This window comes from Setaria viridis, chromosome 3 (assembly GCF_005286985.2).
Source record: "Setaria viridis chromosome 3, Setaria_viridis_v4.0, whole genome shotgun sequence".
Lineage (NCBI taxonomy): Eukaryota > Viridiplantae > Streptophyta > Magnoliopsida > Poales > Poaceae > Setaria > Setaria viridis.
Genome location: NC_048265.2, coordinates 27,197,490 through 27,224,320, shown reverse-complemented (window position 1 = coordinate 27,224,320; position 26,831 = coordinate 27,197,490). Strand labels below are relative to the sequence as shown.

Sequence of the window (26,831 nt, the reverse complement as noted above, 5' to 3'; positions counted from 1 at the left end):
CGGAGGGCGGAGCTCGCCAAGGAGATGGAGCAAGTAACCAAGGCAATCAGTGCCGAAGAGAAGAGGTTTCAAGACCTCCCTTCTGTTATTGCCGATTTGAAACGGGAGAGGCAGCACTTGGCCCACGAGGCCGTAAAACTCCACCGCAGCGCATCAGAAGTCCCCGGATCGGCGGATGAAGACCAACGGGTCCTGGACTCTGCCGATCAGATCTGGCGTCGGGCGATCGCGGCTATCGATACCCTTCTGGGTAATCTGTAAAACACTGATTGTTTTGTACGAACATTTATTATCTGCTTTGACCGTCCTTCGCGACGCCCTTTCTATTTATTACCTTTCTTATTTTCGATGGGACGTATCCTTACCAAATTTCCACGCCCCTTCTTCTTATAAGTACTGGCCTAGGCATCTCCCTCCGAGAGTACCAGTTTGGCTTTCGGTTTTATCCTCTTGCTCCTCTCGTCGGCGCGACTTTCCGTCATGTCTTCGTTGGCTTCTTCTTCCTCTGTCAACCAGGTGAAATTTTGGTCTTGACTTCCCTTTCTCTTTTTAGATCCTAGGAAGAAGATGCCCCTTCTTATTCCTTCTTTGTTTCAGCCTTAGCGTCTTAGCCCTGAGCTCATACGCGCCATCGAGCTCATACACTCTGAGGACCCATTGTCGCCAGAGGATAAGCAGCTGATTAGGGCTCATCGTGACGAACTCCGAGACCATGTCACCGCGGAGGCTCGTGTGGTTTTGGAGTTTGTGGAGAGTAATGGTAGCCGGCAATCTTCAACCGACAGGAGCCATCCGCTTCCTCCGCGAGTCGTTCTTGAAGACGCAGCGGCGGGAACTTCGCGTCCACCCATGGATCGGAACCATCCTCTCCCTCGTCAAGTTGAAGCGGAGGCTTCAATGAAAGAAATAGAAGAAGAATACCTCCGTATCATGAACGAGTTGGATCGGACTGGGAGGGAGCGCAAGAAGAAGAATAATTAGTTATTTGTATTTTTTGTTCTAAGGGCGACTAGTGTTTTGTCGGCCGTGTAACCCATCGCCCGTACCGAATGAATACATCAGCCGATTTGGATGACTATGTGTTCGAACCATTTTGTATCGGCTGTGTGTGATCGTTTTACAGTTAATCCCTTATGCTCCGACCCATATACTGGGGTAGTATCTTTTTAGGTACCTTCCGTTCAGAGCTCTAGTAAATTCTTCTCTCTCTATTGTTTCCAAAATGTAAGCATTCCCTGGAGCACATCTGCCGATTTTATACGGCCCTTCCCATGTAGGGGACCATTTTCCGAATTTAGGATCTTTCGACCCAATCGGCAATACTAACTTCCATACTAAGTCCCCAGGGGAGAATTGTTTGACTTTGACCTTCTTATCGTACCACCTGGCTACTTTCTTTTTGTTTTCTTCAATGCTTATCAGAGCTCTCAATCGTTGGCCAGCCAAATCATCAAGTTCCCTTTTCATAAGTGACGAGTAGTCATCGGCCGTTAACTGGTCTTGGAGCGAAATACGCCTCGATCCTGCCCTCGATTCCCATGGTAATACTGCATCGTGACCGTACACCAACTGATAGGGAGATAATTTGGTAGCCCCATGACAAGCCATCCTGTACGCCCATAGGGCCTCAGTCAAACATAGATGCCACTTCTTTGGCTGTTCCTCGATTTTCCTTTTGATCAACTTGATTATCCCTTTGTCGGAGGATTCTGCCTGACCATTGGCTTGGGCGTAATACGGAGAAGAATTTAACAATTTGATTCCCATATCGGTTGTAAATTCCTCAAATTCCCCCGATGTGAACATTGTTCCCTGATCGGTTGTTATAGTCTGAGGGATGCCGAATCGGTAGACGATGTGATCCCTTACGAAGTCAGCCATGATAGCCGATGTCACGGCTCTTAACGGAATTGCCTCTACCCATTTGGTAAAGTAATCAGTAGCCACCAGAATAAATTTGTGCCCTTTGCTTGATGGTGGGTAAATTTGGCCGATAAGGTCTATTCCCCATCCCCTGAACGGCCATGGCTTGATAATGGGATTCATAGCCGATGCGGGTGAAGGGATACGAGGTAGGCTACACTAGCGCAAATCAAAATTTCTACCGCGTATAACCAGGAAGAACTGCCGTATAAGGATCACGGGATTACCACTCGACGCACTATTGGTGCGGAAGATGTAGATATGCGTAGATGCAGTGAAGACGATCACGTAGTCGTACGTAGTTGATCAACGTAGTCGTACGTAGTCGATCACGTCACGTCCAGCAGCTCCTCCACGTGCAGCAAGATCACCTCCGGTGCCGCGGCTCGTCGTCGGCTCGTCGGCGGCTCGTCGATGGCTCGTCCAAGTGCTGCAGGCGCAACACCTCCAAGGTATCCACACGTGCAGGGAGGAAGCGTCGCAAGCCGGACTGCTAGATCCGCGAGTTGCAAGAGGCGAGGGCGTGGGAGGCGCGGCAGGTGTGTTTCGCCAAAAGGTGTGAACCCTAGGGCGCCCCCACCCCTCTATTTATAGAGGTTCCTGATGGGCCTCTGGATCCGAGGCCCATTAGTACTTCTAAACCTAATCCAACTCGGATCAGATCCGAATTGGGCTTCCAGCCCCTTAAGTGTGTGACCCTATGGGTTCGGATACGTATAGACATGGCCCGAGTACTCCTACTCGGCCCAATAGTCGGTAGCGGCCTCTAGCAAGACGTGCCAACTCCTATACGCACACGAAGATCATATCAGACGAACCATCACAACATAATATACATGCTATTCCCTTTGCCTCACGATATTTGGTCTAGCTTCAAGCCGACCGCTCTTTCTCGATCCTGTGATTCGGAATCCCTTTGTAGGTTAACTCTTAACCGTACGTAGCATGGCCATGCATTTTCGGATCCGATCACTCGAGGGGCCTAGAGATATCACTCTCAATCAGAGAGGGGCAAATCCCATCTTGATTGACCATGTCTCATAGCATGCTTCTTGACAAACCCGAAAGCTACCTTTATAACTACCCTGTTACGGCGTAGCGTTTGATAGCCCCTAAGTAGGTCGATCCACATCTAGAATACATGCGACAATCTCAGGTCTAAGGACAAAGCGTATATGTTGTTTAAAGAGAGAACTACTTCTCGTGTTGGGTCAGTCCTAGCACATGTCTCCACATGTGTCCACATTATTAGTTCAACATCTCCATGTCCATGACTTGTGAAACATAGTCATCAACTAATACATGTGCTAGTCTAATATTCATGTGTGTCCTCACATGAACTCCGACTAGGGACAACTTTAGAATAACCATACAAGTAAAGAGTTTCACATACAATTCACATAATTGCAAATCAATTCAAGTAGCCTTCAATGGATATTCAATGAACACAACATACAAATCATGGATACAAATGGAATATCTCATCTCTATGATTGCCTCTAGGGCATATGTCCAACAGTCTCCCACTTGCACTAGAGTCAATCTAGAAGGTACCTAATACCCATAGCTCTTACATGCGCATCATGCTTAGCCTGCGGGAGTGGTTTTGTCAACGGATCAGAAATGTTCAGATCCGTGTGTATTTTGCATATCTTGATCTCACCCCGGTTAACGAAGTCTCGAATGAGATGAAATCGCCGCATTACGTGTTTGTTCTTCTGGTGGTTCCTTGGCTCCTTTGCTTGCGCAATTGCCCCATTGTTATCACAGTAGAGATTCAATGGGCTGGACGCATTCGGGAACACACCAAGCTCAATGAGGAAATTCCTTATCCAAACACCTTCCTTCGCGGCTTCCGAAGCCGCGATGTACTTGGCTTCTATCGTAGAATCGGCCACCGTCTCCTGCTTGGAACTCTTCCAACTAACAGCACCACCATTTAGCATGAACACAAATCCTGATTGTGACTTTGAATCATCTCTGTCGGTTTGGAAACTAGCATCGGTGTAACCTGTTACAACGAGCTCCTCCTCACCTTCATAGACGAGGAACATATCTTTAGTCCTTCTCAAGTACTTAAGAATGTTTTTCACCGCTGTCCAGTGACTCTCACCTGGATCAGATTGGTGTCTGCTGGTCATACTTAGCGCATATGAAACATCTGGGCGAGTACTTATCATTGCATACATGATAGATCCAATAGCCGAGGCATATGGCACTCTACTCATGCGATCCCGCTCATCAGCAGTCAAAGGACACTGAGTCTTGCTGAGATGTATGCCATGTGACATAGGCAAGAACCCTTTCTTTGCCTCTTCCATGCTGAACCGCTTCAACACTTTGTCAATGTAAGTATCTTGGCTTAAACCTATAAGCCTTCTCGATCTATCTCTATAGATCTTAATGCCCAGAATATATGCCGCTTCCCCTAAGTCCTTCATCGAAAAACTATTTTTCAGTGAAGTCTTTACGGACTCAAGCATAGGAATGTTATTTCCAATCAGTAATATGTCATCCACATATAAGATTAGAAATACTACAGAGCTCCCACTAACCTTCTTGTAAACACAAGACTCTTCTTCGTTCTTGGTGAAGTCAAACCCTTTGACCACTTCATCAAAACGAATGTTCCAACTCCTAGATGCTTGCTTCAATCCATAAATGGATCTCTGAAGCTTGCATACCTTTCCAACATTTTTCGGATCGACAAAACCCTCGGGCTGTATCATATACACGTCCTCAGTTAGGTTTCCATTCAGGAAAGCTGTTTTGACATCCATCTGCCATATCTCATAATCGAAATATGCAGCTATAGCTAGAATAATCCGAATGGACTTAAGCATCACTACGGGCGAGAAGGTCTCGTCGTAGTCAACTCCTTGAAGTTGTCCAAAACCTTTTGCGACAAGTCGTGCTTTATAGATGTGAACATTTCCATCCATATCCTTTTTCTTCTTATAGATCCACTTGCACTCTATGGCTTTAACACCATCAGGCGGGTCAACCAAGTTCCAAACTTGATTGTCTCCCATGGACTCTATTTCGGATTGCATGGCATTCTGCCATTTTTCGGAGTCTGGGTCCATCATTGCTTCTGCATATGTCACAGGCTCATCATTGTCCAACAATAATATTTCCCGCATTTTGCGGAGGCTTGCCGACCTTCGTGGTTGTGGCGGTGCTTCTCTTGCCATGGGTATCTCAACTTGTTCTGCTACGTTAGCATCACTCATTGATTCTTGCCCGATCGGCTCATCTTGAACTTCTTCAAGATGCACTGTCTTTCCACTCTTTTCTCCTTTGAGAAACTCTTTCTCTAGGAAAACCCCGTTCCGAGCGACAAACACTTTGCCTTCTGATCGGTTGTAGAAATAATATCCCAAAGTTTCCTTTGGATATCCCACGAAAATGCACTTATCCGACTTGGGTGTGATCTTGTCCGACTGAAGTCGCTTGACAAATACTTCATATCCCCAAATCTTTAGAAAAGACAAACTAGGAACCTTTCCAGTCCATATCTCATATGGTGTCTTAACTACGGATTTAGATGGTACCGTATTAAGTGTGAAAGCTGCTGTTTCTAGAGCGTATCCCCAAAATGACAACGGTAGGTCCGACTGGCTCATCATTGATCGAACCATGTCTAAAAAAGTTCGATTACGTCGCTTGGACACACCGTTTCTCTGAGGTGTTCCAGGCGGCGTAAGTTGTGGAACAGTTCCGCAACTCTTTAGATGATTGCTAAACTCGTGGCTCAAATACTCGCCTCCACGATCAGATCGTAAGGCCTTAATTTTCTTGCCACGCTGATTTTCAGCTTCATTCTGAAATTCCTTGAACTTTTCAAAGGTTTCAGACTTGTGCCTCATCAAGTAGACATAGCCATATCTACTAAAATCATCAGTGAAAGTTATGAAGTATTGGAATCCTCCTCTAGCCGTCGTGCTCATTGGTCCGCATACATCACTATGTACGAGTTCAACCAAGTCTACTGCTCTCTCAGGAAATCCTGTGAAAGGCATCTTGGTCATCTTGCCTAGCAAGCAAGCCTCACATGTCTCGTATGATTCAAAATCAAACGAAGTTAGAAGTCCATCAGAATGGAGCTTCTTCATGCGCTTTTCACTTATATGACCCAAACGACAATGCCACAAGTAGGTAGGACTCAAATCATTAGGCCGAGGCCTTTTAGCACTTACATTACAGACAGGTGAACCATCAAGATTTAAAACAAATAATCCATTCACAATGGGTGCAAAAGCCATAAACATATTATTCTTAGAGATCACACAACCATTGTTTTCACTCGCAAATGAATAACCATCCTTCATCAAGCATGAAGGAGATAAAATGTTTCGACTTAAACTAGGAACAAAATAACAATTATTCAACTCCATAATAAATCCTGACGGGAGGTGGAGTTGCATCGTCCCGACGGTCAAAGCAGCAACTCTTGCATTATTGCCCACGCGGAAATCAACTTCTCCTCTTTCCATGCTTCTACTTCTTATCATTCCCTGCATCGAATTGCAAATATGAGCAACCGATCCGGTATCAAATACCCAAGAATTAATAATTGTATCAACGAGAAATATGTTGTCTATAACATTAACAACAAGCGTACCTGAGGTAGAAGTACTCTTACTTCCGCCATTCTTCAAGGAAGCTAGGTACTGCTTGCAGTTTCTCTTCCAGTGACCAAGTTCATGACAGTAAAAGCACTCTTTGTCTGGAGCAGGTCCAGGTCCAGCTTTAACCTTGGGCGGTGGGTTTGGCTTGGACGTTCCAGCCTTGCCCTTCTTCTTCCAAGAATTGCCCTTCTTCTTAAAGCTGGGCTTGTTCTGTATCGCCATCACATGGCTGGTACTAGCGCTTTTCTTGATGTCAGCCTCTGCTGTCTTGAGCATACCACACAGTTCATTCAAACCCTTCTCCGTCCCATACATATGGTAGTTCGAGATGAAGTTCCCATAGCTAGGCGGAAGAGATGAAAGAATGAAATCAGTGGCCAACTCTTGGCCCAGTGGGAAGCCTAGCTTCTCCAACCGTTGAGTGTAACCAACCATCTTGATTACGTGTGGTCCTACTGCTGCGCCTTCTGCTAGCTTGCTCTCAACAAAGGCCTTAGACACATTGAACCTTTCAGTCCTGGCCTGTGTTTGTAACATGTCTCTAAGCGCCACGATCATATCGTGCGCCTCATGGTTTGTTTCGAACTGCATCTGCAGCTTGGGTTCCATGCAAGCAAGCATAAGGCAGCTTACTTCGAGGTTAGCATCACATACTTTCTTGTAAGCATTCTTAGCAGCAGCGGGTGCATCATCAGCAGGTTCTTCTGGTAGTGGGTTGTCTAGAACATCTTCCTTTTTCTCAGCCCTGAGAACAATTCTCAGGTTACGGATCCAATCCGAGTAGTTTGTTCCATTCAACTTGTCCTTCTCAAGGACCGAACGCAAAGCAAACGATGTGGTGGTGTTGCTAGGTGCCATTTAATCTACAACAAAAGTAATGCAAAATACACTAAGACAAACGTATCCATGATAGAGGAAATTACATTAAACTATTTTAACAGAATCTACTCCCACTAAAATCAATATCCCTCTATTGAAACTTAGTGATTTAGGATCCACAACTAACAAGTGTACTAGTGAGCTTTAGCATCACCGCTAGCAAACGAGGTAGATCGGTAAGCAACTTTTGCTAATTATATCACATATGACTCCTGTTGTTGGGTGACATCTCGATGTCTCGGCGCCCAACCTTTATGCCCCAAGGTCCTTAACCATTAAGATAACCTTGTTAAGCAAACCAACCCTTATGCGTGTAAGTGTCCGACACAAACTCGTCTAGTCAAGGAAAACTAGTGGCACCCTAATTTCATAGACCCACCACTAATTGTACAAGACATGGGACGGTGCAAGTTTTAGTTGGGAGGGCATACTAACTTAAACTTTGTGAGGGATCATTCTACTTCTAACATCACAGCATGCAGAAAGTAAAACATAAACAGAATAGCATTCACACAGCTTGTGATATAGTATGGCCCGTTTTCATATGGTGATCTCCATCTCCATAGAACCTGTTCACCATGGTGATCTCCATCTCCATATTCCATGTGCGCCATCCTCCTAGTGATGAGTCCTCCAAGAACTAGAGCATGCTATTACGCCTAATAGCTAGTAAAGAATCTAGTAATGAAGATTACATAGTTGCTTGGATCATCACAGATTGGTACGCAGACCATTAAATACAATAAAGTGACAACACATATGGCTCCTGCCGTGTTGCCGTACGCGCGACACGCAGGTCACGAATGAGTTACACACATGCATCACATACACAAGGGGGCCATACTGATCACAAGATACATACATACATCCTGCAAAACAGAGTTAGGCGTCCTAACGTTCCAAACTTCGGAGGCCCGAAACTCCATCTTCCAAGCCGAATTTGGGAAATCTAATTTCGCCAAAAACGGCAAAGCGGTTGAATTTCATGTGTAACTTTTTCTATAGATCAATTTCCATATAAAATTCGCCCCATTCCGAGATCGTACCGAAAAGTTACGGCTGATTTACCGAAGCATACGCATACGGCAAAAATCCCGACCCCGACAGTAGATCCCATCTACTATTGCACATCTAATGCGCCTGGCGTATGACCCTGGATTTCGATTTGACCAATCATATTGATCTTCCCTCACTGCAACTGGATTTACGTGTATCACTTAACTCCGATGGCGGAAACCGACCGGTAGGAGTATGTCGTTACACTACCATTGCAGCAAGGGCACGAAAACAGGACATAGATCAAACGGAAAACTCGCATATCTCCATATGCACACATCCCGAATCCAAAACTAAGCAGCTACGGCTCTTGATACCACTGAAGGGATACGAGGTAGGCTACACTAGCGCAAATCAAAATTTCTACCGCGTATAACCAGGAAGAACTGCTGTATAAGGATCACGGGATTACCACTCGACGCACTATTGGTGCGGAAGATGTAGATATGCGTCGATGCAGTGAAGACGATCACGTAGTTGTACGTAGTTGATCAACGTAGTCGTACGTAGTCGATCACGTCACGTCCAGCAGCTCCTCCACGTGCAGCAAGATCGCCTCCGGTGCCGCGGCTCGTCGGCGGCTCGTCGATGGCTCGTCCAAGTGCTGCAGGCGCAACACCTCCAAGGTATCCACACGTGCAGGGAGGAAGCGTCGCAAGCCGGACTGCTAGATCCGCGAGTTGCAACAGGCGAGGGCGTGGGAGGCGCGGCAGGTGTGTTTCGCCAAAAGGTGTGAACCCTACGGCGCCCCCACCCCTCTATTTATAGAGGTTCCTGACGGGCCTCTGGATCCGAGGCCCATTAGTACTTCTAAACCTAATCCAACTCGGATCAGATCCGAATTGGGCTTCCAGCCCCTTAAGTGTGTGACCCTATGGGTTCGGATACGTATAGACATGGCCCGAGTACTCCTACTCGGCCCAATAGTCGGTAGCGGCCTCTAGCAAGACGTGCCAACTCCTATACGCACACGAAGATCATATCAGACGAACCATCACAACATAATATACATGCTATTCCCTTTGCCTCACGATATTTGGTCTAGCTTCAAGCCGACCGCTCTTTCTCGATCCTGTGATTCGGAATCCCTTTGTAGGTTAACTCTTAACCGTACGTAGCATGGCCATGCATTTTCGGATCCGATCACTCGAGGGGCCCAGAGATATCACTCTCAATTAGAGAGGGGCAAATCCCATCTTGATTGACCATGTCTCATAGCATGCTTCTTGACAAACCCGAAAGCTACCTTTATAACTACCCTGTTACGGCGTAGCGTTTGATAGCCCCTAAGTAGGTCGATCCACATCTAGAATACATGCGACAATCTCAGGTCTAAGGACAAAGCGTATATGTTGTTTAAAGAGAGAACTACTTCTCGTGTTGGGTCAGTCCTAGCACATGTCTCCACATGTGTCCACATTATTAGTTCAACATCTCCATGTCCATGACTTGTGAAACATAGTCATCAACTAATACATGTGCTAGTCTAATATTCATGTGTGTCCTCACATGAACTCCGACTAGGGACAACTTTAGAATAACCATACAAGTAAAGAGTTTCACATACAATTCACATAATTGCAAATCAATTCAAGTAGCCTTCAATGGATATTCAATGAACACAACATACAAATCATGGATACAAATGGAATATCATCATCTCTATGATTGCCTCTAGGGCATACCTCCAACAGCGGGCGCACGCTGGACATTCCCGAACTTCTGACAATCCTGGCACCCCTTATAATATTTGAAATAGTCTTGGAGGATAGTTGGCCAATAGTACCCATTATTTCTGATCATCCACTTCATCTTATGGGCCGATTGGTGTGCTCCACATACCCCTTCATGGATTTCTCCCATTAGAGTCTTGGCCTCCTCTGTTCCAAGGCATTTGAGTAGAACACCGTCGATTGTTCGGTAGAACAGGTCGTCTTCGAGCAGTACGTCTTTAGTAGCATGAAAACATACTCGTCGTTCCACCTTTTTAGACGGATCTTTCAGGTAGTCGGCAATTTCTTTTCTCCAGTCATCAGCCGTAAGTTCTAAAGCCATAGCGCCTAGAATTGGCCAATATCCAGATGCGTGCTGGGCGAGTTTGTTGGCACCCTCGTTGTGATCCCTTGGGATGTGCTCGATTACTGCCGATCTAAATTCTTTTAAGAGCTGTAAGCAATCTTCGTAATAAATTCTTAATACGTCGTCCTTGCATTCGGATCTTCCGGTCAGTTGATCCACAATAAGCATGGAATCCCCGTAGACTTCAACAGACTCGGCCTTGACCTCTCTTAATAGTTGTAGGCCCTTCCATACAGCTCGGTATTCTGCTTGATTGTTAGTAGCGGTAGCTTCTATCGGCAGAGAAAAATCATAGCTTGCCCCCCGAGGCGATATGAGAACGATGCCGATTCCTGATCCGACCCCACATGATGACCCATCAAAATATAAAGTCCAAGGTGCCGGCTCTACGAGGGCAATCTCCGGTCCGCAGTGTTGGGTGACGAAATCGGCCATGACCTGACCCTTGACGGCTTTTGCCGATTCATACCGTAGGTCAAACTCTGACAATGCTAAGATCCATTTACCGATTTGTCCTTTCAAGATCGGCAGTGATAGCATGTATTTCACTACATCCTCTTTGCATACGACCACGCATTCTACCGACAGTAAATAGTGCCTGAGTTTAGTGCATGAGAAGTAAAGGCATAGGCACAACCACTCCACTGGAGGATATCTTGTTTCAGCATCCAGAAGTCTTCTACTGACATAATAAATTACCTGTTCCTTCCTTCTAACTCCTGGACTAGAGCCGACCCAATAGCTTTTTCATCGGCTGATAAGTATAGCTTGAACGGCTTACCAGTCTGAGGAGGAACCAATACTGGTGGTGAGACCAAGTATTGCTTGATATCTTCTAATGCTTTGCGCTGCTCCTCCCCCATATAAATTCCTGGTCAGGCTTTAACTTCAACAGTGGCGTGAACGCCTGAATCCGCCCAGATAGATTAGATATGAATCTTCTGATAAAATTCACGTTGCCGATTAAAGACTGCAACTCGGTTTTATTCTGCGGGGCCACGACTTTGTTGATGGCCGCTATGGTCTTCCGATTGATTTCAATCCCTCATTCGTGCACCATGAATCCTAAGAACTGTCCGGCGGATACGCCGAAAGCACATTTATTGGGGTTCATCTTAAGCCCATGTTTCTTGGTGCACTCTAGTACTTTTCGCATATCGGCCAGATGCTCTTCATGTCCTTTGGACTTGACTACGACGTCATCGATGTAGATCTCCACCAGAATGCCAATGAGCTTGTGGAATATGTAATTCATGGCTCTCTGATACGTAGCGCCAGCATTCTTCAAGCCAAAGGTCATCACCACCCACTCGAACAAGCCAAGGTGGCCTGGACATCTGAAGGCCATTTTGGGTATGTCCTCTTCGGCCATAAGTATTTGATTGTACCCAGCGTTTCCGTCCATGAAGCTAATAATCTTGTGCCCCGCGGCAGCGTCGATCAGTACATCGGCCGTCGGCATGGGGTAACCATCCATCGGTGTGGCCTGATTAAGATTCCTGAAATCAACGCAAACGTGTAGTTTTCCATTCTTCTTGTACACTGGTACAATGTTGGAGATCCACTCGGCATAACGGCATTGCCGAATAAATTTCGCTTCGATTAGCCGAGTTATTTCAGCTTTTATGTCTGGTAGAATCTTAGGATTGCAGCGCCGTGCGGGCTGTTGGTACGGCCGATACCCTAGTTTTATGGGTAGCCGATGTTCAACAATAGATCAGTCTAAACCGGGCATCTCATGATACTCCCAAGAAAAACAATCCTTAAATTCCTTTAACAAATTTGTCAATTTACACTTGTATTCTGGGTCTAAATTTGCACTAATATAAGTCGGCCTTGGTTTGGTACCATCGCCTAAGTCTATCATTTCTAATGAATCGGCCGATGTGAACCCGTGCCCTAGTTTCCCATCTTCTCGGGCGAACTGATCCATCTATTCTGAGTCTTCGGAGCCGACTGCTCGGATCGGCTGTAGACCAAAATCGGTGACCTTCAGGAAATCGGTCTCCCGTACTCTGCCGGATATGCACCTGACGGTTTCGCAGCTCCACTGCTGCGTGTCGGCTGTCACGATGCTGTATGCGGAATCGGCTTTGACTATCTCGATGTTATCGCCGACCCATTGTATGAGACATTGATGCATTGTTGACGGAATACAACAATTTGCGTGTATCCAGTCCCGGCCGAGTAGCATGTTGTAGGATCCCTTGCCATTAATAATAAAGAAGGTGGTAGGAAGGGTCTTACTGCCGATGGTGAGGTCGACGCAGAGAGCGCCGCGAGCGTTTGACATGTTGCCCTCGAAGTCCTTGAGCATCATGTCCGTCTTGGTCAAGTCGTCATCGCTTTTTCCAAGCTTCCGGAGCATGGCGTATGGCATGATGTTGACTGCAGCTCCTCCATCTACCATCAATCTAGTGAGGGGGCGGCCGTCAACATGCCCTTTAAGGAACAACGCCTTCATGTGTTGTCATTCGTCGTCTTTGGGCTTCTCGAACGTGGCCATCATTGGCTCCAAAGCCAACTGTGCCGTCTGTTCTTCTATCGCCGACACATCCTGTTGATCGGCGGGAGTCATGAATTCCATCGGCAGTATGAAAACCATGCCGATCTCGGCTGCCGATTCGTCACCCGCCGATTCGTCGTCCCCTTTATCGTTTCTTTTGGGGCGCCACACCCGAGGCCTTCCTTCCTTCTTGTCCGTCGTGCTCCGTTGTTCCTCTTCTTGCTGTTCCCATTAGCGGAGATGTTGGATTCTTCATTTTTGAGACCTGGTCAATCCATTGGGACACCACCTGGGGTTTACTGGTCTGCCCCCTGACTTGGCGTGTTCCCACTCCGGTTCGCGTCCTAACGGGTTTTCGTCTGTCACCCGAGCATCGGCCATCTCTTCAAGCCGGTTGTGAACGTTGGCCTTGTTTTCTGATCGGTCATGCCGATCAGTCCTGCCCCCCTGCCTGTCATGGCGTCTATCTTCCGACCGATCATATCGGTCACTTCTGTCCCCCAGCCGATCACGCACGGGAGGGCGCTGGTCATCTTGGTTGCGCCAATTCCTGCTGATCGGTGCTGGCCTTCCGTCTCTGGAGCGAGACCTGTTGAACGGCCGATTGCCACGATATGGACCGTTGCATTCTGGGCAATTATCGGCCGAAGGTAGCCTGAGGTTGTTTTCCCAACAGTGGATGAAGAACGGGCACCTCCAGTGATCTTCGTGCCGGCGCATCGCTTCTTCCCGGGACCTTGAGCGTTCATGCTGACGTTGGTACTTCTAGAGTAGGAACTGGGAAGTAATGCGTGGCTCCTCTGATTCGCCATCATCATCCTCCATCCGCCGCTTCCCCTTGACATCTTCAGGCGTGGCTTGATTTCTGGGGTCGACAGCGCCACTCTTTTTAGCCGATTCGGACGTCAGCACTTTTGTTTGGAGTGAATTCTTTCCCGTATCAACCATGTTGGTGGGGAAGGGGTGCTGGTCGATCTTCATCGGCTTGGCCGATTTTGTCGGCACTTCAAATTTAAGTCTGCCCGACTCAATGGCCGACTGTATCTGCTGCCTGAAGATTTTGCACTCATTAGTATCATGGGATGTGGCATTGTGCCACTTGCAGTATTTCATCTTTTTTAGTTGTTTGGCAGAAGGTATTGTATGGTATGGCGAGAGTTTAATTTGTCCTTCCTGGAGGAGAAGGTCAAATATTTTATCGGCCTTTGTCGTGTCAAAACCGAACACCTCCGGCTCCTTTTTGCCGAATGGGCATGATATCGGCTTCTTTCCCTTGATCCACTCCGCAAGTCCGACTTCAGCGTCTTCCTCGTCCTCTAGCTCTTCCAGGAACGCCACTTTCTTGTGGAAATTCCTCTGTGGATCGAAGGAACGTACCTCCTGTCCAGACAATCGGTGGACAATCTGGCTCAAACTCTCGAACTCCTGTGAGGCGTATTTCTCTTTGATGTGGGGCAGAAGGCCTTGAAAAGCTATATCGGCCAACTGCGCGTCGTTTAGAGCCAGGGAATAGCACTTGTTCCTGATTTCCCGAAACCTCTGTACATATGAGGATATCGGCTCGTCACTTCTTTGCCTGAGGCTGGTCAAATCGGATAGTTTCATCTCATGCACCCCGGCGTAGAAGTATTTGTGGAACTGCCTTTCTAAATCGGCCCATGTGATAATCGAGTTTGGCGGCAATGTCGTGAACCATTGAAAGGCCGAACCAGACAAGGATGATGAGAACAACCGTACCCGTAGGGCATCCTGTGTAGCTGCCTCCCCGCATTGGATGATGAATCTGTTCACGTGCTCTACAGTCGAAGTGTCATCCATCCCCGAAAACTTAGTGAAGTCAGAAACTTTATACCGATGGGGGAACGGCAATAGGTCATATGTAGACGGGTATGGTGTTCTGTAGGTGTAAGTTTGTACTTTCGGCTTTAAGCCGAATTGTTCTTGCATCACCTCCGCAATACGTGCAGACCAATCTGGCTGTTGCTGGTGAACCGTTGGCTGAGGTATTGGCACGTGTTGGTAAACCGGAGGCGGAATAATCGGAGGCTGAGTGAAAGCAGTGGCATCTGATTGAAAGCCGGTTGCGTATTGAACATCGGCTGTTTGAATGAGCCACTCGTTTCATCATATAGCATGAGCTCTGCTGTCTTGTTGACCTCCGAAGCGACAGGCTGGTATGGCGGTACGATCGGCCGAGTGGCTGCCTGGAAAGATGCCTGGAATGGAGGGCTTCCTTGACTGGCCGATTGATTCTGACCGATCGTGGCTGAAGGTGCCCCCCAGGGTGATGGGCTAACTGGAGGGAACGGTGCAGAAGACAGTTGGATGGAGTTATACCCCATAGGAGCTGATGACGAGGAAGCACCTGAACCCCTGACAGAAAATTGGGTCGGCTATGAAACCGAATTCGAATAATTCTGGTTTGGTGGAATCGGCTGAAAATATGCCGGTCCCCTGTATCCTTGAGGTATCCCACCAGCGAAGGAGTTGACAACGGCGTTGTGCACCATGTTTGAAAGTACTGGGGACTGATCAATGAAGGCGTGATAAATGGACTGTTGAATCATATCGGCCATCTTGTCCGAGTCCTCAGAAATCGTGATCTGGCGGGGAGCAGGGAACGGGATCTTCTTGATGGTCTCCCCGCTTCTGGAGCGACTGAAAGACTGTAGGCAAGCTTTGCGGAACTGTGCCGTATACTTATCCAATTCTTCCTTCTGGTCGTCCTTTAGATCTGCTTCCGTCACTTCGATGATGTTATCTTCGGAGACTTCAGCAGCTTTCGACATGATGGCGTTTGTATTGGTCCCACCGGGCGTGCCAAAAGTGTGTTGGCGCTAGAAATTGGTCAACCGAATCCCAGCGTCCGACACACGACCCGGGAGAATCTGCTTAACTCCTGTTCGGGTGATTGCCCTGGTGCGGTTCGCGCGGCGTGCCAGCCAATCTGACCTGTTGATTGGCAAGGAATAATACGTGTCAGATCCAGAAATCACGATCGGCTAAATTTCCGATCTCGAGAAAGCTTATCAGCGAATCGGCCGATTTGCCGTAATAAAGAAATCGGCTATAAGGCAGCCAATCACTATAGCTTTGTAGACAGAAAACCACTAGAGTAATCGACACAAAGCTAAGGTAACAACACTAGGAACAGATCTAATCGGCAATAGATGAATTTAAATAGCAGAACATGAAGGAAGCCGAAACTACCGATTCCTAGCTGGATAACTGGTGATAAAACTAAAAAGACAGGTAAAACCTATGATTCTAGCAAATATCGATAACTAGTGAATAAACCTAAACGAAACAACAGCGATGCGCCTGAAGTTAAAGCTTAGATATTACTCGATAAGCGGAACTTACAGAATCGGCCGGAGATCAAGCTGATGCAGCCCTGCCAACCCGTACGAACTCGTGAAAAAGAGAAAAGTGTTGACGAAGTCGCCTGCTTGAAGGTAAGTACGAGGAAAAAGTAGTATGTTGTATTGATTTGTTGATGATTACAGATTTACAAAGGTAGCTATTTATAGCCCCGTACAGATGACTTCTTAACCGACTAGAATTCTATCCCTAATTCAAACAGAAAATGAATATTTACAAGCACGATTCGTGCTAGGTTAGTTACTCTACGCTTCATGGGCTGATCTCCACCTCATCCTTTTATTCCTTTCCAAGCCCATACGGGCCCAATTAACCCATCCTCCTAATCGGCCGATTCCTTATCGGCAAAAGGCAACCGATTGGGACCCCGGCACGTTCGACCCGAAGCGAGACAGAAGTCATCGGCCGATCTCGCACTGTAGCACCATTCGACCGATTCCCAACTGTGCTTCTCCAATTCCCTCTCTTCTTGGCGCCGATTTTACTAGTGACGAAATCTGGCGTCAACAATTCCCAAAAGTCGTGATTATTGAAGTTTGACCTGAGATCTGTGATAATCCTATTGGGAAAACCATAGCGGTGTACGATTTCATCCAAGAAGTCGAGGACTCGATCTGCTTTGGGGCAAGTGACCGGTTTGACCTTGATCCATTTGGTGAACTTGTCAATTGCCACGAGTACTCTGTTGAATCCTCCTGGCGTAGTTGGTAACAGGTCAATCATGTCGAGCCCCCAGCAGGCAAATGGCCATGTTGGAGGTATTGTGACTAGCTTGTAGGCCGACACGTGTTGCTGTTTTGTGAAGAATTGACAACCTTTGCATTTCTGAACCAATTGTTTGGCGTCGGTCAAAGCCATTGGCCAGTAGAAGCCCGCTCTGAAAGCCTTGCCAACTAGTGTCCTTGAAGATGCGTGGTTGCCGCAGATTCCTCTGTGAATCTCTTCTAGGATTTCTTGGCCATCTTCTCTGGTGACGCACTTCATGAGTACTCCAGATGATGCACCTTTCCTGTAGAGCTTGTCTTCGACTAGAACGTTATTCTTTACACGTCGGGAGATTTGCTCAGCTTTATTCCTGTCGGATGGTAGCTGGTGATCTTTGATGTAGTCGATGAAGGGTGTCCTCCAGTCGACTTCTATCATCATGATTTCTCGGGAGACGTCAGTAGTCGGGGCTACTGGCAGTGTGACCTGTTCAGGTATGGACGGCTTTCATAATTCGTGTATGAAAATTCCTGCTGGAACTTCTGCACGAGTTGAGCCCATTTTGGATAAGACGTCGGCGGCAACGTTGTTGTCGCAGACGATGTGATGGAACTCCAAGCCGGAGAATTTGTTTTCCAGTTTATGGACTTCTTTGCAATAAGCGCCCATGTTGTCCTTGTTTTGGTCCCTCTCGTCATTGACCTGGTTTATGACGACTAGGGAGTTGCCGTACACCAGTAGTCGTTTGATGCCGAGGGAGATTGTGAGGCGAAGGCCGTGTAGCAGAGCTTCGTACTCGGCTTCGTTATTAGATGCTTCCCAGAATATCTGCAGCATGTACTTGAGTTGGTCTCCCTTGGGGGAGATGAGTAAGACGCCTGCGCCGGCCCCTTCAAGTTTGAGGGATCCGACGAAGTACATTACCCAATGTTCTGATCGTTCGACTGGAGTTGGAACTTGATTTTTGGTCCACTTAGCTATGAAATCGACCAAAGCCTGAGACTTGATGGCTGTCCTTGGCTTGAAATTCAAAGTGAGAGCACCGAGTTCAACTGCCCATTTGGAGATTCTACCTGTGGCATCTCTGTTATGGAGAATTTCGCCGAGCGGGAAGTCAGAGATGACTGTGATGTTGTGCTCTTGGAAATAATGGCGCAGCCTCCGGGAGGTGAGCAGAATAGCATATAATAGCTTTTGTATCAGTGAATACCGAGTTTTGGAGTCCGAGAGTACTTCACTGACGAAGTAGACAGGTCGTTGGACCTTGTAAGCGTGGCCCGGTTCAGACCGTTCAACTACTATTGCCGTCCTGATGACATGAGTAGTAGCGGAGATGTACAGGAGCAAGTCTTTGTTCGGCGAGGGAGTGGTGAGTACAGGAGGCTTTGACAGAAAGTCTTTGAGTTGTGTAAATGCCCTCTTTGCCTCTTCCATCCATTTGAACTTGTCCTGGCGTTTGAGAAGCCTAAAGAAGGGTAGTCCCCGTTCTCCAAGTCTCGAGATGAACCGGTTGAGAGCGGCCATGCAGCCGGTGAGTTTCTGCACATCCTTAATGCTGGCTGGTGCTTGCATGTTTGTGATGGCAGATATCTTTTTTGGGTTGGCCTCAATGCCGTGATGGCTAATGATGAACCCGAGTAGTTTGCCGGAAGGTACTCCAAAGACACACTTGGTAGGATTGAGTTTCCATCGGAAAGCACGGAGACTGGAGAAAGTTTCCTCCAAGTCAGCAATGAGTTCCTCCCGGTTCATTGTTTTGACGACGACGTCGTTGACATAAGCTTCGACATTGCGATGAAGTTGTTTTTCAAAGCACATCTGTATGGCCCTTTGATAAGTTGCTCCTGCGTTCTTTAGTCCGAAGGACATTGTTTTGTAGCAGAAAGCTCCAAGGGCATGATGAACGCTGTTTTGACTTGATCTTCCTCTTTGAGGCTTATCTGATGATAGCCGGAGTAGCAATCGAGGAAGCATAGCAAGGCGCACCCGGCGGTGGAGTCAACCACTTGATCAATCCTGGGTAGCCCAAAAGGATCTTTCGGGCAGTGTTTGTTGAGGTCGGTGTAGTCGACGCACATTCTCCATTTGTTGTTTTTCTTACGAACAAGCACGGGATTGGCGAGCCAGTCAGGATGGAAGACTTCCTTGATGAATCCTGCCGCGAGTAGCTTGGCTAACTCTTTTTTGATTGCTTCTCGTTTGTCCTGAGCGAACCGGCGTAGTCGTTGCCGTTTTGGAGTAGCTTTGGGATCGACGTTGAGGGAATGTCGGCATGTCGACGTTGAGGGAATGTCGGCATGTCGATCAGTTCCTTGGGCACACCTGGCATGTCGGCCGGCTTCCAAGCGAAGATATCGTGGTTAGCCCGAAGGAAACTAATGAGCGCGAATTCCTATTTAGGATCCAGCCCTGTTCCGATCAGGGCTGTCTTGGAAGGATCACCGGTCTGGAGGTCGATCGATTTGAAGTCTTGCTCACTGGCGGGTTTCACTTTTGTGGAGCCCGACTTGTTTTCCAGGATCTCTAGTTCAGTGGGATCGAGTTTCTTTGAAGCTGTGAAAACTTGTTGCATGGGACTAGGAGATTGAGTAGTCGCAACAATTTCCACGGCTTCGGTGTCGCACTCGTAGGATCTCCGGAGATCTCCTCGTAGCGTAAGCTCTCCTTTGGGACCTGGCATCTTGAGTACCAGGTAGACATAATGTGGTATGGCCATAAACTTGGCTAGTCCTGGCCGTCCGATTATGGCGTGATAAGATGTCTCGAAGTCGGCGACCTCGAATCTGATGTACTCGGTGCGGTAATGTTCCTTAGTTCCGAAGGTGACTGGAAGGACAACTTGTCCCAGTGGTATGGCCGCGTTTCCGGGCACAATGCCGTAGAAGGTGAATCCGTTGGAGTAAGCATTTCCCGCCGTCGATGAGTACTTTGGTTAACTTTGAACTTGCCACAACTGGATCCAGGAGTAGTGGAAAACGGTCTGGTTTTGAAAATTTTGTCCATTGATCTTTTCTGCTGAAAGAAATTGGAACTTCCGACCACTTTAGCGGTGTTGGGTCTGTCGGCTCGATGGCCATGATCTCCCTGAGTACGAGTTTGTTACCTCGCTTGGATGCAGTGCCAGGAATGCTGCCAAAAATGACATTGACAGTTTTTGAAGCTGGTTCGTAATCGCCGTCCTCATCTGCGTCGTTGCGGGCTTTGTTTTTACCCTTATCTCTGTTTTTGGCATACTCTTCAGGAGTTGGTGGTGCAGGTAAGTCTTGCATGACTCGGCGCATGATGTAACAGTCTAATGCGGAGTGCTTGCTAGTCGGGTGCCATGGGCACTGCTTTTTGAGTAGCTCCGTGAAGGTTGGTCCGTTGTCGTTTCTGCGATGTCCCTTTTTTCCGGAGCTGGTCATGGCAGCAATGGTGTTGTCGGGCTTCCTTTTGCGATTGTGGTTACCTGGATAGGAGTTCCGAGCATCGTTATGTCGAGTTTTATCTGGTTCATTGTTTTTGATGTTGTCGCATCTGCGGTTACGGTGGGAACCGAACCGTTCTCGTTCTTTGTCTTCTTCATCGGCCCACTGTTGCACCATGAGTTTGAGTTTTGTGACATCGGCTGGTCGTCGGCGACCGAAGTCTTGGTATGTTTGTCGATCATAGAGTCCGTTTTGGAAGCACTCAATGAAGTCTGCTTCGGAGATGTCCACTATGGTAGCCTTCTTTTCAAAGAACCGTCGCAGATAGTCACACAGGGTCTCGCCCTCTTTCTGCTTAATTTGTCTTAAATCGATCTTGTTGCCTGGTCTAGCCATGGAGCCAGTGAAGTTGTTGGTAAAAGCCTTTGTCAAGTATGCCCAAGAGTCAATGGACTTGGGTTTGAGTGACTCGAGTCAAGTCAGTGGTGCGGGTTCCATGCATATGGGGAAATGAATGACTTTGGTGTCGTTGTTACCCCCGGCTGCTTGGACGGCTAGCGAGTAACAGCGTAGCCATTGAACTGGGTCTTGCTTGCCGTCGTACTTGGTAATGCCGGTTGGTTTGAACTTTTCGGGTAATTTTGTTTTCATTACCCGGTTTGTGAAAGTAGGAAAGTGGTTGTAACTGTTGACTTCTCATTCACAGCGACTGTTGAGGATTTCTTGTAGATCGCTGAAGTTGGACATCTCGCAGACCTTCCGAGTAGGGCGAATACTTTTAACCGAGTTGGTGCAGCTGACTTCACCCACATCCTTCTGTCGAGTAGGAGCTTGATGCTTGCTTGGACCTTGGCTGTGTTGCCGGGGTTGGTTGACTGCATCATCGTTTCGTGGGGTGACATTTTTATCTGCAGCTCCCCTACTTCCTTCTTGATGCGATGTAATGCGAGGAACGGACGGGATTGGTGATTCTTTGTCAAGTAGCTTGTAAGCTTGCTCCGCGAGTTGTGCGATTAGTCCGTTGCCATGCTGCACGAGTTGAGTTGTAGCTGCATTATCCTTATCTTGAGGCATCAATGTCGTAAAAAGGTTGATTGAAGCGATAGCCGCGAGTGGAGTATTGTGCTCCTGAGCCTGGACTGTGTTGAAAGCCCGTTCAAGATTTGTAATAGGAATATTTGTAGCCATCGACTGTCGTCGCTCAGCTCGAGTGGCATTGCCCGCCCTTCGTTGTTTGCGCTGTTCGGAAGTTTCATTGCGAGGGGCGTCAGCTGTAGACTCATCTTCAGAGATGTTGTCGACTTGTGCTAGTCGCCTGGGGGTTCTATTCTGGCTAGTACCCGGGTTGTTATTTTGAGTAATAACAAGTATCTCCCTGTCCGGGTAGTAGCTTCCGGAACTTGATGTAGCAATCTCTGTGTAGCTTTCTTCATGGTTGGACGTAAGTGGAACGCCCTCTTGATATGACAGGTTGTCTATATAGGCGACAAGGCATGAGTCGTAGTCACGGTCGAGAAAAGATGGTCGCAATCTCGACTAGTGGACGAATCTGCCTTGTGGTGTCAAAGTTATTACCAACCCTTGGGCTGGACCAGATAATGGTATCTCTGGTGAGTAGGATGAGTTGGAGTCAACATCCTCGTCACGCCCGAGTTCAACTCGGGTTCGAGCGAGAAGACCTTGGTAGACTTTTGTCGCGTTGCGGAGTCCGTGCGGGAACCGCTTTGAAGTTGAAACTGATTTGGATCCTGACTGGGGCCGCCGAATCCGAAGAGACTCCAACCCTGAGTCCAGGGGTCGGCTGAGCCCGACCCTTTAGGGGAGTGGCTCCACCTCGCCCGACCCTGAGTGGAATTCCACCTCGCCCGACCCCGAGTCCTATGGTCGGGAGAGCCTGACCCCTGAGTGAGACTCCGCCTGACCCGACCCCGAGGCCTGGGGTCGGGAGAGCCTGACCCTTGAGCGAGACTCCGCCTCGCCCGACCCCGAGGCCTGGGGTCAGGAGAGCCTGACCCCTGAGCGAGATGTTGGAGTAGTCCGAGGCGAAGTCGAATCCGACACGTAGTCGAACTCGAGCTTGTTGACTTTGAAATCTTGATTTTTTCTGGTCAATTCTTCTAGTTTCTTCTCCTGAGTGTCGGCGATCTGGCGCCGGAACGATCCCGAGCCTTCGGCGACGCAGAGCCAGGATCCAAAAACGAAGGTGGCGTCGACTTCGATGAAGAAGATGGGCCTGATGATGACTTTCGCCATTGAGTTCGCGTTGAGAAACTCGACGAGCTCCCCTACTTGGCGCACCAGCTGTCGATGTTTTAGACCGGCAACCCGCCTAGGGGTACCCTAGGTGGTCTTTTATGCGGTAAGGGTTGTCGAGAATCAAGGAATCAATGGTGACGCAAGGAACACGATTTAGACAAGTTCGGGCTGCTAGATCGCGTAATACCCTACGTCCTGTGTGTTGGTTTGTATTGATGTTCGGGATTGATGGATTGTGTTTGAGGGGGTCCCTGCCCGGCCTTATATACCCGGGAGGGTAGGGTTACAAGTCTGAGTCCTAGTCGGGTACTATTATAGAGTTCTACTCGGTATTGGCCCGAGTAGTTTTCCACAAACATACAAGACTAGTCCGAGAAGGATACGCCTATCCTTGTTCTGATCTTGTCCGAGTACGTCCCTCAGTGGGTCGTCCAAGGCCTACTCGTGGGCCTAGGGAGTATGCCCGACAGAAACTGACCCCTCCGACCCCATGGTCATGGAAATCGTGGTAGATCACACAACGGGGGCCAACCCTCCGCCCGATTGGAGAGCCCCGTACCTCGACTACCTCGCCCACGACACTCTCCCGGCGAACAAAATGGAGGCACACAGGATTGCGCGTCGCGCCAAATCCTTTTCCGTTATCAACCAAGAGCTCTACAAAAGAAGCCACACCGGCATCCTCCAGTGCTGCATCCCGATCGAATAGGGAAAGGCGCTAATTCAGGACATCCACGCCGGAGCCTGCGGCCATCACGCTGCGCCAAGAATTCTCGTGGGCAACGCCTTCCGGCAAGGTTTCTACTGGCTGACAGCGGTCGCCGACGCCACCCATGTGGTCCGCACCTGCGAGGGGTGCCAGTTCTTCACGCGCCAAACCCATCTGCCCGCGCAAGCACTCCAGACCATCCCCATCACGTGGCCCTTCGCGGTCTGGGGGCTGGATCTCATTGCGCCCATCAAGAAAGTGCCCGGGAGCTTCACCCACCCACTTGTCACCATCGACAATTCTCCAAGTGGATCGAAGCACGACCGGTCGCGCAGATCAAGTCCGACCAGGCGGTACAATTCTTCACCGACATCATCCATCGCTTCGGGATCCCCAACTCCATCATCACGGACAATGGCACGCAGTTCACCGGAAAGAAGTTCCTCTAGTTCTGTGACGACCACCACATCCAAGTGGACTGGTCGGCCGTGGCACATCCCCGCACGAACGGGCAGGTCGAACGACCTAACGGCATGATACTCCAGGGTCTCAAGCCGCGGATCTTCGACTGCCTCAAAAAATTCGGCGGACGGTGGGTCGCGGAGCTCCCCGCAGTCCTTTGGAGTCTGAGGACAACCCCCAGTCGTGCAACTGGCTTCACCCCGTTCTTCATGATCTACGGGTCCGAGGCCATCTTGCCCACCGACTTGGAATACGGATCGCCGAGGGTCAAGGCATACGATTAACAAGGAAACCAGGCATCGCTCGAAGACGCACAAGATCAGCTCGATGAGGCGCGCGATGTGGCCCTGCTGCACTTGGCCATGTACCAGCAGGCCTTACGACGCTACCACAACCGCAAGGTGCAAGGCCGAGCCTTCAACGTTGGTGACCTGGTGCTCCGCCTCGTCCAGGATAACAGGGGTCGGCACAAGGTGACCCCTCCGTGGGAAGGTCCCTTCATCGTCACGCAGGTAATGTGGCCAGGCACCTACAAGCTAGCGACGCCCGACGGACAAGTCTTCAGCAACGCATGGAACATAAAACAGCTAAGGCATTTCTACCCCTAGTCTTCACTTCCAAGTTCTGTACATAGACATTTCTGTACACTTTAAAAATTTTTACGGAAAGGAGAGTTTTGAGGCGGTCCCATTCAAGTTTCAGTTCGAACTCAGGGATATCCGACCCTAGCTTTGCCTCAGGGCCACATATCCCTCGGGGGCTATTAGGAGCTCCGGCCTAGGACACTTGACACCCTCTCAAAACGCTCTTTTCTTTCTGAGCCGATCCTCTTTCCGAACTTTTGGGCATGAAAAGGAAAAAGCGCACGAGCGGTGTTCAGGCAAGATTGATCGGACTGCGAAAAAAACCTACGCCCCAGCGGCTACGGTGCCCTCGCTCATCAAAGCTTACTGACACAACCAACGGCACGCTCTAAACTTTCCAAGTCCGAAAAAACAAGAAAGAGGATCGAAAACTTTCTCACGACAATTTTTAGAAAAGCCTCCATGGCCATTACAAAACGAGTCCAAAACTAACATATTTACATCTTGGGCGCTAGCCCAATACAGTTAACTCGACCGGGGATCTTCGGGAGGGACGGCTTCATCCTCCAGGAGCTTCGCCAAAGCCTCCGCCGGGTTGAGCACCGACGCATCAATCTCGTCCAGCTCAGCCTCGGAATAGCCAGCGGCGTATCCCCCGCTCATCCCGTTGAAGTTAATGCCGGAGTAGTGGGAGCCGAAGACCCCAAAGGCTCGCCTCACGCCGGTGTGGAGTGCCTCCAGGGCGATCTCGTGGGCTCGGTGGTAGGTCCCGAGGACATGAGTCGCCAGTGAGCTCGTCCCTTCCTCCTGAACCACGCTGAGGCTATCGCAGACGATGCGAACAGCATCTTGCAGGTCGCCATGCTCAGCGCGCTCCGCGTCGAGCACCTTCCTCAGCCAGGTGAGCTCGCCTGCAAGGATCACCCAGAGAAACTCACTAAATCGAAAATCACCGCAACATCACAAAGACAAAGAGATGAACAGAGTCCTACCCTCGGACTGGGCCTTCAGCTGGCGCTCCCGGTCGATCCCCTGGGCCACGGAGGCCTGAAGCTCCCGCGCCTACGCTTGGAGCTGACCGACCTCCGCCCCAAGGTCGGCCGCCACCTTCTCGGCCTGCTCCTTCCGGACCCTCTCGGCGTCCCGGTCCTGCCAGGCCTTTTGCCGCTCGCGCCGGATGCGTTCGACGGTCTTCTGGAGGGCTTCGTGTTCCCCCTTCAGCCGAGCGAGCTCCTCGGCGTTGTGGCGGGCCTTTTTGGCAGTGGCTTGGAACTCCTTGCGGTCGCAGCGGGCCCTCTCGACGACGACCTGGAGCTCGGCCTCCGCCCGCCGTGCATCCTCCTGCGCCGCCTGCTCGCGCCTCCGCAGATCGTCGATGACCTACTGGGAGGTGGCAACTTGCATCGACAGCTCCCCGATAAGCTATCTCTCCAAGTTGAAGCGCTCCCAAAGCCCCCGCTCCAGCCGAAGGAAATCAGATTTCCCCCGACTGCACTCTTGGAGAGCCTGCAAAACAATATGACATTAGGGGTAGAACAATGGGAAGGATACAGCCAACGGAGAAGGTACCATACCTGGCTACCAGGGAGGACGACGCCGTCCAACTGCCCCAGTGCCGAAGATAGAGCCACACGGGCGTTGGCAAGGCCGCTCTGCATCGCCTGCCACTTGCCCGATTCCACGGCATCATCCAACGTGAAGAGGGGCCTCTGCGGATCGTCACGGGAGTGGCCGAGGCCGAGGCGGAAGCCGACCTCGCCGCCGCCGTCAGAACAGGCTCCACCGCCCCAGAAGCCGCCGGGCTCACCGACGGTCCCGGGACACGCGCCCCTGACCCCGTCGAGGCTGTCGTGGGCCTGCCAGTCGGCACCATCGCCTCTGACGCGAGTGCCGGAGCGGGCTTCCCCGTGACCGCCTCACCCTCCGTCACGACCGCCGAGGCAGGCGTCACCGCCCCTGTCGGGCCCTCCGGAGCAGGCACCTCGGCCTCCGCCGCAGGTGCCATCTCCGCCACAGGTGCCACCTCCGCCGTGGCTCCCCGGGCGGATGTCCCCGCCTCCGTCGCCACCGCCTCCTCTGTCGCAGCCGCCGGGGCAGGCATCCCAGTCTCCCCCGCTGCCTCTGTCCCCACCATGGCCGCGGGGGCAAACTCTCCTTCCTCCGTCGCCACCGCCGTCCCCGTCACGACTGATGGGACATCTGTCCCCGTCTCCGCCGCTGCCGTCCCCTCTGCCTCGTCGGCGTCGAGGTCAA

General features: G+C 49.6%; 1 pseudogene; it reads left to right on the top strand.

Annotated features, from left to right (window-relative positions):
* The window catches only part of LOC140222225 (uncharacterized), a 30,653-nt pseudogene extending 10,322 nt beyond the window's left edge, over positions 1-20,331 (top strand).
* Positions 20,332-26,831: the final 6,500 nt, after the last annotated feature.